The sequence below is a fragment of the Schistocerca americana genome, chromosome 8 (assembly GCF_021461395.2).
Source record: "Schistocerca americana isolate TAMUIC-IGC-003095 chromosome 8, iqSchAmer2.1, whole genome shotgun sequence".
Classification (NCBI taxonomy): Eukaryota; Metazoa; Arthropoda; class Insecta; order Orthoptera; family Acrididae; genus Schistocerca; species Schistocerca americana.
Genome location: NC_060126.1, coordinates 277,395,404 through 277,409,347, shown reverse-complemented (window position 1 = coordinate 277,409,347; position 13,944 = coordinate 277,395,404).

Below are 13,944 nucleotides of genomic sequence, written 5' to 3'. Positions count from 1 at the left end.
TAAGTGAATATAGCGAGTTGTTAAATGTTAGAATGAAATTTCTATTAAACTGTTGAAGAAGGTTTTCCCACTTTAGAAAGCATTTATTTACGTAGTTGAACACAAAGCCCATCATTTTGACACGATGCTAGCCTTCCATGTACATAACGAAACGATTCAGGATGTCTGCTGTGGAATGAATGAGAGCAGAATGAGAGCAGGTCTGCCTTCCAGCAGTAGCTGACGTTCATACGCAATTGTGGGGATTGATATCATGCAAGAAAGTAGAACATTTTTCAACTTTCGTAACTTACATATATAAATGTAAGAAATTTATACCTGACGAAACCTAGCAAAGCTAGGAATAAAATGGAGCCATACAACATGCACACCAATTTTAACCCATGGCTGGGCTACACCTCAGTTACCTATTTGTACAACTGACACTAAAATAGATATATAGATTAGTGAAGAGATGAGCAGATGTAGACTGGTAGGGGTAAGGTTAGATGCAATATATACATGAACAAAGTAACATATAAGATTCCTGTTGCCGTGTTCTGTATGTGTGTGTGAAACCTTTCGAACAGATAACATATGTATTTTCACGCTCTTCTGTTACCAATAAATTTTGCTACCTTGCAACCTTGCACTTTGTGACTATATCATCACCTAGAGCTATATGTTGTCAACAGATGTAAAAAATTGTTATGATACAAAGCTCATAACTGCTAGCTCTAGAATGTACTTTCTTTGATAAGTGCTCAGACAGTGTGATTACTGAATGTATTTTTGCTGCCTTGGTTCACATATAAACAGAGTGTTACAACATTAATTTGTAGCGATTTATGTGGAGGATGTTAACATTGTGTAATGTAACTGCTTAATTTTCATCTAAAATTTAATAAAAATTCTCATTTAAATTTTGAATACAAAAGTCGACACAATATTATCGATGTTTTCTAATTATGTTAAGGTTATCAATGTATACAAACTATGTTGAAGGTCTCTGAGAAGTTGTAAAAAAACAAATTAAGTAGTAGATATTGTTTAAAGAACCCAAAAACGTTACAAGGAACGTTTTTTATAAACTTATTAATTTTAATATTCATAAGTTGTTTAAAAGTGTATATTCATTTTTACAGTGTATATAAGAAAGCCGGGAATCCACTTTGGGTTTTCAACTGGCTAATGTATGGATAACCTTGGCGCTAGTGGCGCGAGGGAAAGAATGGAATGAATCGAAAATATGGTAGTTGCAGCGAGGTAGCACGTGTACATACAAGGTTGCGCTATGCCTGGCGATTCAACAATTCTGTAGATGCTAAAACGTTGCTTATGCTTATACTAGTGAAAGTTGGTGTGACAGTGGCGTTTGTCTCTGAAAGTCATCTCCAGAAATCGCGGGTTTTGGACAGCAAGAACATCCAACATTTATGTAAGATGGAATCAGCAGTCAGAGCAAGATCAAGGAAAATGGCTACCATAAGCAGCACCATAGTAACAAATTATTTGTTACATTTCACTGTAGATGTGAAGAGTCTACCTAGCTATCATTCTGCAACAATCATATATATCACTGCATAGACTGCAATAATTAAGGCAAGACTTTTTATTTAATCCAAGTAATGAGAAGTGTAATGTAATGGATCCTTCAGACACAAGTGTCATGTTTAATTACTCATTATATTAAGTTTTATTCTAAAGTTTTTATTAAAGTCACTATCTTAAAGTATCTAACTGAATCCTAAATTCCTCACCAGTTTGTGTAAATAATTTTCAATGCTCAAAAGATGGTACAAAATAATTTCAGATTCACAGCAACGAAAGATTGTCACAGAAGTATATACCTTTGAAACTCAACTTCAAATTTATTAGTGTTGATACCAAATTATCTGGTCATATTGCAATATCACGTAAAGCTTCAGATTTGGAGATTTCCTTTACATAATGTTCAATTATCCAAGTTTAAGTAATATGTAGCTGCAAAATTTTTAAGGTGGTAGCCATTGAACTGTGTAAGGATTTCACAGCTTGCATCTATCTTGACTTCAAGAAAAACATTCAAATTTAGCAGTAATAACACAAGTTCATTTCAGTAACAGTTAAATAACTTCTGAAAGAATAAAGTTAAACTGCTCCTTCAAATATTCATGGTATTAGTATCTTTTCAGAGGCACTGCCATACAGGAAGGTTATACCAAGCAACAGTCTGTTTGCTTCTGTGGTGCAGATAAAACTACAAGATAGGCAGTGCATAACATTCAGTGTAATGTTCTTTGTTGTGTACCAAGACTATTGCCAATGGAGCCCCATTACTCACACCACACTTGGGAGTGCTAACCTAACCTAACCCATTGTTGGCTTAAGTTAAAAATACTGCTTTGGTTATACATGTTCCATGCAGTAATAAAATATTGTTAAAATCAGGAAAAGTAGTAACAGTGATACAGTGCATATTTAATGTCAAAGCATAACCGAGCAGAAGAAAGACTGCATTTTTTGGAAGAAAAAACAGGGGCAAAGAGGGAACTGATTTTCTCTGGCGATAAGTGCCACACTGTCCTAAAAGTGGACAATGTAAAGGTGTGATTTCTGTGGCCTCACAGACATCGAAGTTTTGCCTTTCTATTAATTTAAAACATTCTGTATCGTACCAAGCATAATTTAAACCAAACACAGCTATTACAATAACTGAAAATTGCTAGTTTTGTGTTTAAAAATTAAATTTTCCCTGCTACAAAAATGTTAATGGTTCAAATGGCTCAGAGCACTATGGGACTTAACATCTGACGACATTAGTCCCCTAGAACTAACCTAAGGACGTCACACACACCCATGCCTGAGGCAGGATTTGAACCTGTGACTGTAGAGGTTGCGTGGTTCCAGACTGAAGCACCTAAAACTGCTCGGCCACTGCAGCCGGCGAAAATGTTAAAACTTTCGAGTATATGCAATAGAGATACTCCCACATGAATAATGGACATTTCCGTTGGTGGGGGGCTTGTGTGCTATAGGTGAAACCACAATGGAGGGGTATCTGTTGAGAGACCAGACAAGTGTGTGGTTCCTTGAGAAGGGCAGCAGCCTTTTCAATAGCTGCAAGAGCAACAGTCTGGATGACTGACTGATATGACCTTGTAACATTAACCAAAACAGCCTTGTTGATGGATACTACGAATGGCTGAAAGCAAGGGTAAACTACAGCCATAATTTTTCCCGAGGGCATGCAGCTTTACTGTATAGTTAAATGACGATGGCGTCCTCTCAGGTAAAATATTCTGGATGTAAAATAATCCCCCATTCAGATCTCCAGGTTGGGACTACTCAGATTGGAACATGGAATGTCAGATCCCTTAATCGGGGAGGTAGGTTATAAAATTTAAAAAGGGAAATGGGTACGTTAAAGTTAGATATAGTGGGAATTAGTGAAGTTTGGTGGCAGGAGGAACAAGACTTCTGGCCAGGTGAATACAGGGTTATAAATACAAAATCAAGAAGGAGTAATGCAGAAGGTTTAATAACAAATAAAAAAATAGGAGCACGAGTAAGATACTATGAACAGCATAGTGAATGCATTACTGTAGCCAAGATACACATGAAGCCCATGCCTAACACAGTAATACTAGTTTATATGCCAACTAGCTCCGCAGATGTCGAGTAGACTGAAGAAATGCGTGATGAGATAACAGAAATCATTCAGATAGTGACGGGAGACGAAAATTTAATAGTCATGGGGGTACTGGAATTCGATAGCAGGAAAAGGAAGAGAAGGAAAAGTACTAGGTGAATATGCAGTGTGGGTAAGGAATGAAAGAGGAATCTGCCTGGTAGAATTTTGCACAGAGAATAACTTAATCCTAGGCTAACACTTGGTTCAAGAATCATGAAAGAAGGTTGTATACATGGAATAGGCTTGGAGACACTGGAAGGTTTCAGATAGATTATATAATGGTAAGTCAGAGGTTTAGGTACCAGTTTTTAATTGTAAGACATTTTCAAGGGCAGATGTTGACTCTGACTACAATCTATTGGTTATGAACTGTAGATTAAAACTGAAGAAGCTGTAAAAAGGTGGGAATTTTTAGGAGATGGGGCCTCGATAAATCAGAGGTTGTAGAGAGTTTCAGGGAGTGCATTATGGAACGATTGATAAGAACAGGGGGAGGAAATACCATAGAAGAGTAGGTAAAAAGATGAGGGCTAGTAGAAATCATTGGTTAACAGAAGAAATGTTGTATTTAATTGATGAAAGAAGAAAATATAAAAATGCAGTAAATGAAGCAGACAAAAAGGAATACAAACATCTCGAAAATGAGATCGAAAGGAAGTGCAAAATGGCAAATAAGGGACGACTAGAGGACAAATGTAAGGCATATATCACTAGGAGTAAGATAGATACTGTCTACAAAAAAATTAAAGAGACTTTTGAAGAAAAGCCGGCCGGATTGGCCGTGCGGTTCTAGGCGCTACAGTCTGGAGCCGAGCGACCGCTACGGTCGCAGGTTCGAATCCTGCCTCGGGCATGGATGTGTGTGATGTCCTTAGGTTAGTTAGGTTTAATTAGTTGTAAGTTCTAGGCGACTGATGACCTCAGACGTTAAATCGCATAGTGCTCAGAGCCATTTGAACCATTTTTTTGAAGAAAAGAGAACCACTTGTATGAATATCAATAGCTCAGATGGAAACCCAGTTCCAAGCAAAGGTGGAAGGAGTATATAGGGGGTCTAGGAAGAATATAATAATTCCAACCCCAAAGAAAGCAGGTGTTGACAGATGTGAAAATTACTGGATTATCAGTTTAACAATTCATGGCTGCAGAATACTACACGTATTCTTTACAGACGAATGGAAAAACTGATAGAAGCCGATCTTGGGGAAGATCAGTTTGGATTCTAGAGTAATGTCTGAACACATGAGGCAATACTGAATTCATGACTTGTCTTAGAAGATAAATTAAGAAATGGCAAACCCACGTTTCCAGCATTTGTAGATTTAGAGAAAGCTTTTGACAATGTTGACTGGAATACTCTGTTTCAAATTCTGAAGGTGGCAGGGTAAAATACAGGGAGCGAAAGGCTATTTGCAATTTGTACAGAAAGCAGATGGCAGTTATAAGAGTCAAGGGACATGAAAGGGAAGCAGTGGTTGGGAAGGGAGTGAGATGGGGTTGTAGCCTATTCCCAACGTTATGCAATCTGTTTATTGAGCAAGCAAAAGAAAAGTTTGAGATAGGAATTAAAATCCATGAAGAAGAAATAAAAACTTTGAGGTTTGCCAAAGTCATTGTAATTCTGTCAGAGACAGCAAAGGACCTGGAAGAGCAGTTGAATGGAATGGACAGTGTCTTGAAAGGAGGATATAAGATAAACACCAACAAAAGCAAAACGAGGATAATGGAATGTAGTCGAATTAAATCGAGCGATGCTGAGGATATTAGATTAGGAAATGAGAACCTTGAAATAGCAGACGTGTTTTGCTATTTGGGGAGCAAAAAACTGATGATGGTCGATATAGAGAGGATATAAAATGTAGACTGGCAATGGCAAGGAAAGTGTTTGTGAAGGAGGGAAATTTGTTAACATCGAGTATAGATTTATGTGTCAGGAAGTTTTTTCTGAAAGTATTTGTATGGAGTGTAGCTATATATGAAAGTGAAACATTGACGATAAATAGTTTGGACATGAATGCTGAAGATTAGATGGATAGATCACATAACTAATGAGGAGGTACTGGATAGAACTAGGAGAAGAGGAATTTGTGGCACAACTTGACTAGAAGAAGGGATCGATAGGTAGGACATGTTCTGAGGCACCAAGGGAACATCAATTTAGTATTGGATGGCAGCATGGAGGGTAAAAATTGTAGAGGAAGACAAAGAGATGAATACACTAAGCAGATTCAGAGGGATGTATGTTGCAGTAGGTACTGGGGAATGAAGAAACTTGCACAGGATAGAGTAGCATAGAAAGCTGCATCAAACCAGTCTCTTGACTGAAGTCCACAACAGCAACAACAACAACAGTTGCACAAGGAATCAGTGGGTTCTGGTACATGTCACGACCATGAGAGGACTATTTCAAATTTTCTGATGAAAAGAACTTAAGTTCTGTTCACGAAAAAATTGAAATACCAGAAATTTTCAAACTAAGCGAGAACAACTTGAAAAATATCGAAAAGAAAGCAGTTCAGTAAAGTGTGGCAGTTTGTATTAAATTAGAATACTAATGAGGCAAGAAAAAGAATGCGCTAGTGGGGCAAGTCCTAATCACAATCAGGGACCAGAAAAAATCAAGTTGTTGCTCGACAGTGTTAGAAATGACAAAGGAGTTGCTGATCGCATATGTGCAACTGGAGAGACAGAAAGCAAGAGCCGACAGTGGTCGTCACCTTTAGCTAGTGACAGCGTGCTTGAGATTAGCCGCCCACTGAGCGAATTCACACTGGTGTTGATCAAAATAGAGAATGGGACTACATTTTTCGATCAGGAATACGCTGACCAGATGGAAACAATGATGACAGAACAGCAACTGTCTATCTCTGAGATTATGGAAGTGTTGAAAGACATGTTAATAAACAGGACTACAATGAAACAAAACATGGGGTTCTTCAAACTAATATTATGAGTCATACTCAAACTGAGATGCAAATGTTGGAAACTCAAATTACAACAAAAATCAAATACATAATGAGACCCAAAAGTTGGAAATTCAAAACTAGAAACTGGAGACTAAAAGTTCAAATTTCTAAGAGAAATTAACTAATAAGGCAGAATCGAATTTGGAAATATTGAATTTACAGAGCCAATTGTTTATTGAACTAAGTGCTTCCATTTCTTCAGTAAAAAGTGACTTGATAGAAGTCCAGAACGAGGTAACCAGTAGACTTCATACTGAAGACAAATAGAGTTGATTGCAGGGAATAAATTGCAGGAACTCACTGCAGTAACAAAGATTTAGTACAGACGAGACGAAAGCTGTTTTCATAGCCCTCACAGACAGATTCAGGAAAGTACCATCTGGTTTTACACATGTACAAAACAGTGTAGATGATGTGGCTACACAAATTCGTTATGAAATAGAATCATTACGTATAGAATTGCAAAATAAAGCGAGTAGTACTCCCTTGGTTGTGTACAATTCGGAACTACTGAGCAAAGAGGAGAAATACAATTCTCAAATAAAATAGAGGGATTGGCATCCGTCGAATTTTATAATCAATTGCCAACGGGTGCTACCAAATGGGATGAGAGATGGGTAAGAGATTAATTTGGCAGTTGTTGCTGCAAATGGTAGTAGAATGGCAGGCATGTTGAACAGAGGTTCGCCAAATATGACGTTCATTGGCATGACACGCGCGACCAAAGAATGTACCTGAAAGAGGAGGTCACAATGGAAAGCAAATAAATGTGATGAGAGGAAGCGGTAGAGGAAATTTCAGTAACTATGGTAGAGCAAATATCAACAACTGTAGGGAGTACATAGATGAGGAAAACTGACGACAGCGTAGGTTTCAGGTCTGTCGGGCGCGGAAAAAAGAAAGTGGTCTGAAGAAGGACGACAGTGAAAATACTAACAGCGTGAAGAGAGGAACAGAAAGATAGAGCATGGTCCTGTGGCAAACAAGTTGTGCCACTGAGACACTAAAAGCGTAAACATCGGAATACAGATACATGGAGTCAGAGAAGAAAGAGTCATTAAGAAGACAGATGAAGTTGGAAATATTCAAACGGAATAGGGTATAGAGAGAGGAAGAGATAAGAAAATATGGATGTAGAAGAAGGTGGTTCGGAAGTACTGAAGGAAGGGCACAATAAGTGCTGTTTAAAAGATGGGTCAGAGGAAATTGAGAAATGGGAAAGTCGAGCTAGATACGAGAAGTAGTGACCTAGAAGTGGCTCTATCCTCGATTGTAGAGAGGGAGGAAAGGAAATAGCCTTGCACACTGGTGCTTCAGCGCGTAAATTTTGCTTGAGATAATAGCACTCCCTGAACATGATCAACAGTTACAAAAGACTGTGAAGAAGAAGGCGACTTTTGAAGGGAGAAATGAAGACAATGATCTTAAAATCATATTAATGGAAACTCACTCCAATTTTTCTGCACATTCTGTGAAATTCATCACAATGCAAGTGATTCTAAAAATAATAGTAGTAATAAGTTGTGTACCTGATGACATAAAAGCTCATGAGACTGATTGTATTTTTCTTGACATAAAAAAAAACAAAAAAAAACATGAAGACACAACATCTGCACAGTGGAATATTACGTGTATGATTTTGCGGGAATTCGTAGAAGATGATGAAGATGACAAATAGATATGTCAGTTAACTAAGGAATTTCTAGCAGCCTGCCAAGCAAAAGGAAATAAAACCTAATTAGATTAAGAGAACGATGCAGCTGAAGACAGAAGTGATTAAGAGTTTATTTTTCCTCTCAAAGTAATTAATTCTGTTAGCAGTAATGACTTTGTGAAGCCAATAGCAGAAAAATAGCGTCTGAGAAGGAGGGTGGATTTGAATCCATTGAAACTTCACACAATACAAATGAATGAAAAATGGAATGAAATGTTTGCATGGCAATTTAAATGAAGAAGATGAGGAAGAGGAAGAAAATGGTTAACAGAGGGAAGAGGCAGTCAATGATAGCGAGGAGGGGGAGAAGAAGAAGAGGAAAACCTCCAGAAAAACAAAGAGATGTAAAAATAGAATAGACCTTTTAGCAAGTCCTGATTAATGGAATGGACTTGATATCAGATAGCAAGTGTCAGGACTTCAGTAGGATATTAGACCTAATAGAGAAATACAAGCAAGAGACTAGGTGGTTATGTCCAACTTACTGCCAAGAAAACTACAGATTTTGGGACAAGTATGTTACAGAATTTGAACAAATAATGAACACATAAAATCATGAACGTACATGTTTTACTCCTGAAGAAATTTTAAAAAAGACAGAGATCAAAGAGTCTAGTGGAAATCTTGCTAGATTTTCTTCCATGTGAGGAAATTACTCCAGATGAGAGAAAATTGTTGGACATTTTATTTAGCAAACAAGAAATCACTTTTATGTACAAGATGTAACAGTTTGTAATGAAAAGCATATAAGCTGCACTAAAAATGTATTAGTTAATTTCAATGAATGTTATCCTGTTGGAAAATGAGATGTTCTTAAAGTAATTAATTATTCCACAAGGATTGTGTTTTATAGAGAGACATTTCTTTGAACCGAACCTTAATGTATGATTTAATGAAATGTGGGCAACTGTAAAGCAAAACCTGAAATTTCTCATAAATATTTAATAAAAATCTTCATTTAAATTGTGAGTACAAAAATCGATATATTAATTTATCGATCTTTTCAAATTATTCTAAAATTATCTATATAAAAACTATGTTAAAAGCATTATAAGCAAGATATTTTTTTATGAATATGTAGACTGTACTATTCATAGGTTATTCAAAAGTGGAAATCGATTTGTGCAATGTATCTAAGCAAGTATGGAATCCACGTCCATTTTCAGTGGAACAAAACTAAAATACAGCATTTATAGGTAGGGTAGTGTGGTGTTAGTATGTGATTGTACTATATCTGGCGATGTAACTATCGGTGCTTATGTGAATGAAAGTTAGTTTGGCAGTGGTGTTTGTATCCTAAAGTCTTCTCTAGAAATGATGGGTTTTGGTCAGTTAGAATATCCAACATTTATCTACAATGGAATGAGGAGCCAAAGCAACTTCAAAGAAAATAGCTACTGCATGCAATGTGGTAGAAACAAATTATTAAACCCATCTCTCTGGGGACGTGAAGAACCTACCCAGTTATCATCCTGCAACTGTCATCTATAGCACCACACTGGCTGCAATAGTCAAGCAAAACCTTTTACCAAGTATATTGGATATTACAGTCAGAAGTGTCATATTTAATTACTGAATATATTAAATTTTTTAAGTGTTAGAGTAACCAAAATGAATACTAAATTCCTTGCTAATTTGTTTAAATAGTTTTGGGTCATTCTGAAAGGTGCTAACTAAGATCAAACAAAATAATTTCAGAACCATGACAATGGAAGATTATCACAAGAATGTATATGTGTAAAACTCAGCTTTAAATTTATTTGTGTGGATACAAAATAAACAGGTCGCATTGCTCATTACTCAAAGCTACAAATTCTGAGAGTGAGTTTAATTAACGTTTAGTTGTCTAAGCTTTCAGTAATACATAACTGCAAAATATTAAAGATTGAGCCATTGAACTATGTCAGAATTTCACAGCCTGTATGCATCTGGACCCCAAGCAGGATATCGAAGTTTCAGTAACAGTTAATAACTTTTGAAAGAATAAAGTTAAATTGCTCCTTCAGAGCTGGCGACCACAAATCTTCATTGTGTTTTTTGGAGGGACAGTCGTACAGTAGTTATAAAGTGTAATATCTATAAAGTGCTAGTATCGTAGTTAAAAAGAAATGGTTTCCCTGCTACAAAAAGATGAAGCAATTTGGTTACATGTGAATTGGTCGCATCAGTCAACAATCAATTCGCTACTGTGGTGCTGATAAAACTACAAGGTAAGCAGTTCAGTGTATTCAGTGTAATATTCTTTGATGTGTATTGAAACTATTGCAAACAAGCCCTGTTATTCACACTGTGCTTGGGAGTGAAGTCCAAAAGAAATTTGTTGCCTTAAGTTGTCAATATTCTGCTAGGTTTTATGTGGACGATTGAGTAATAAAATATTGTTAAAACCAGGAAAATTAGTAACAGCGACATGGTGCAGAATTAGCGTCCATGTTTCACTGGGTGGACGAAAGTATGTATTGTTATGGGAAGAACAAACAATTGGAAAGGGTACCATATCAAACGTCATTTATAGAAAACACAGTTATTGCAATAGCTGTAATGTGCTAGTCTTGTAGTTAAAAAGAAATGATTTCTCTGCTACAAAAACATGAAGAAGGTTGGTTACATGTGAACTGGACGCATGGAAAAACGGCGGGTTCGGTTGCAATTGGTAACAGTTTACGTAATTTCCGTAATTTCATGAAGTACGGAGCGTAGCATTCGTTTGATATTGCTGTATTTGTACAGCGAAAAGGCTTATTTCTGTTGATGATATGCATAGATGTGTAAGGATTTTAATGTCTGAGATATACTGGAATAGTGAACCCATAGTGTAGGGGCAGCATCTTTGATTAGTTATCAAAATGTACTCTGTTCTCGGTTCGAACTACGCCACCGCTTAAATTTTGAGTAAAAATCATTGGCTTTGGTGGCTCGAAGACTTCCGGCACAAGAAGTCACCCTCATTCTGCCAACTGCTTTGTCAAAGATCGCGGAGGAGCAGAGAGAGGTTCAGGGCACTCTCTTGCCCTTGGCGTGTGATACTGCCCCTAAAGGCGGAAGAACTATCACTGATAAACGGCATGAGGATGCAGATGGCAATGGGAACTACTGCTTCAAAGGCATAATGTGTATCCACAGGACATGTAGGCTGTAACTGAAAAAATGTCATGATGATTTCTCCATTGGCAAAACATTCCGGAATAACCCTCCATTCGGATCTCAGGGAGAGACTTCCAAGGGTAGGTGACCATGAGAAAAAGATTGAATAGTCAGCGAACAGATAAGGTTCTACGAGTCAGGGAATGGAATGTCAGTAATCTGAACGCAGTAGGGAAGCTATAAAATTTGATAAGGGAAATGCAAAGGCTTAATCTAGATATAGTGGATGTCAGTGAAGTGAAATGGAATGAATATAAGGATTTCTCGTCAGTTGAGTATAGGGTAATATCAACAACAGCAGAAAACGTTATAATATGAGTAGGAGTCGTTATACAGAAGAATGTAGGACAGAGAGTCTGTTGCTGTGAACACGATTGTTCTCATCAGAACTGACAGTAAACCAACACCAACAACGATAGTTCATGTATAAATTCGACTTCGCAAGCTGAAGATGAAGAGATAGAGAAGGTATATGAGGATTTTGAACTGGTAATTCAGTACCTAAAAGGAGATGATAATGTAATAGTGATGAGGGAGTTTAATGCGATTGTAGGGTAAGAAGTAAGAGAAATGGTTACAGGAGAATATGGGCTTGGCACTAGGAATGAGACAGGAGAAAGAAAAATTGAGTTCTGCAATAAATTTCAGCTACAATAACGAATACTCTGTTCATGAATCACAAGAGCAGGAGGTATACTTGGAAAAGGCTGGGAGATATGGAAAGATTACAGTTAAGTCACGCGGAAATTCCGAAATCGGAAACTGGATTGTAAGGTGCATCCAGGAGTAGATATAGACTCGGATCACAATTTAATAGTGATGAAGAATGTACTGAGTTTAAGGGACCGGTCGGGAGGAATCAGTGGCCAAAGAAGTGGGATATGGAAGTTGTAAGGAACAAAGAGGTCCGCTTGAAGTTCTGTCAGGTTATAGATACAGCAATAAGGAATAGCTCAATAGGTAGCACAGTTGAAGAGGTATGGACATTTCGAAAAAGGGCAGTCACAAAAGTTGGGAAGGAAAACATAAGTACAAAGAAGGCAACTGCGAAGAAACCATGGGTAACAAGAAGTACTTCAGTTGATCGATGAAAGAAGGAAGTAAAAAAATGGAATATAGAATTACAAGTCACTGTGGCATAAAATAAAAAGGAAGTGCAGGGAAACTAAGACGAAATGGCTGCATGAAAAATGTGAAGAAATAAAAAAAGAAATAATTTTTGGAAGAACTGCCTCAGCATATAGCGCAGTCAAATTAACCTTCACTGAAATTAAAAAAAAGGAGTGGTAAGTTCAAGAGTGCAACAGGGAAGGCACTATTCAATGCAGAAGAGAGAGCGGATAGATGGAAAGAGTACATTGAAGCCCTCTATGAGGGGGAAGATTCACCTTGTGATTGAAGAAGAAACGGAAGTCGATTTAGAAGAGATAGGGGATCCAGTATTAGAAAAAGAATTTAAAGGAGCTTTTGGGAACTTACGATCACACAGACAGAAGGGACAGATAACATCCCGCCAGAAGTTCTAAAATCATTGGGGGAAGCAGCAACAGAACAACTTTTCACCTTGGTTTGTAGAATGTCTGAGTCTGGTGACATACCATCTGACTTTTGGAAAAATATCATCCACACAGTTACGAAGACTGAAAAATCTGACAAGTGCGTGAATTATCGCATAATCAGCTTAACAGCCCATGCATCCAAGTTACTGACAAGAATAATGTACAGGAGAATGGAAAAGAAGATTGAGGATGTGTTAGATGACGATCAGTTTGGCTTTACGAAAAGGAAGTTCACCATACTGGCAGGTCTGACATTGTGGTTGATAATGGAAGCATGACTAAAGAAAAATCAAGACACGCTCATAGGATTTGTCGACCTGGAAGAAGCGCTGGACAATGTAAAATGCTGGAAGATGTTCGAAATTCTGATGAAAGTAGAGGTAAGATATAGGAAGAGACGGGTGATACACAGTATGTAAAAGAGCCAAGAGGGAATAATAAGAGTGGAATACCAAGAACGAAGTGCTTGGATTAAAAAGAGGTCATCCTGTACATCGAACAAGCAGTGATGGAAATAAAATAAAGGTACAAATGTGGAATTAAAATTCAAAGCGAAAAGATATCAATGATAAGATTCGCTGCTGACGTTGCTATCCTAAGTGAAAGTGAAGAAGGATTAAATGCTGAATGGAATTAACATTCTAGTGAGTACAGAATGTGGACTGAGAGTAAATCGAGGAAAGACGAAAATAATGAGAAGCTGCAGAAATAGGAACAGCGAGAAACTTAACATCAGGATTGATGATCACAAAGTAGATAAAGTTAAGGAATTCTATACTCTAAGCGGCAAAATAACCAATGACATATAAAGCAAGAAGACATGAAAACAGATAGGCTCTGGCAGAAAAGACATTCCTGGCCAAGAGAAGTCTACTACTATCAAACATAGGTCTTAATTTGAGGAAGAAA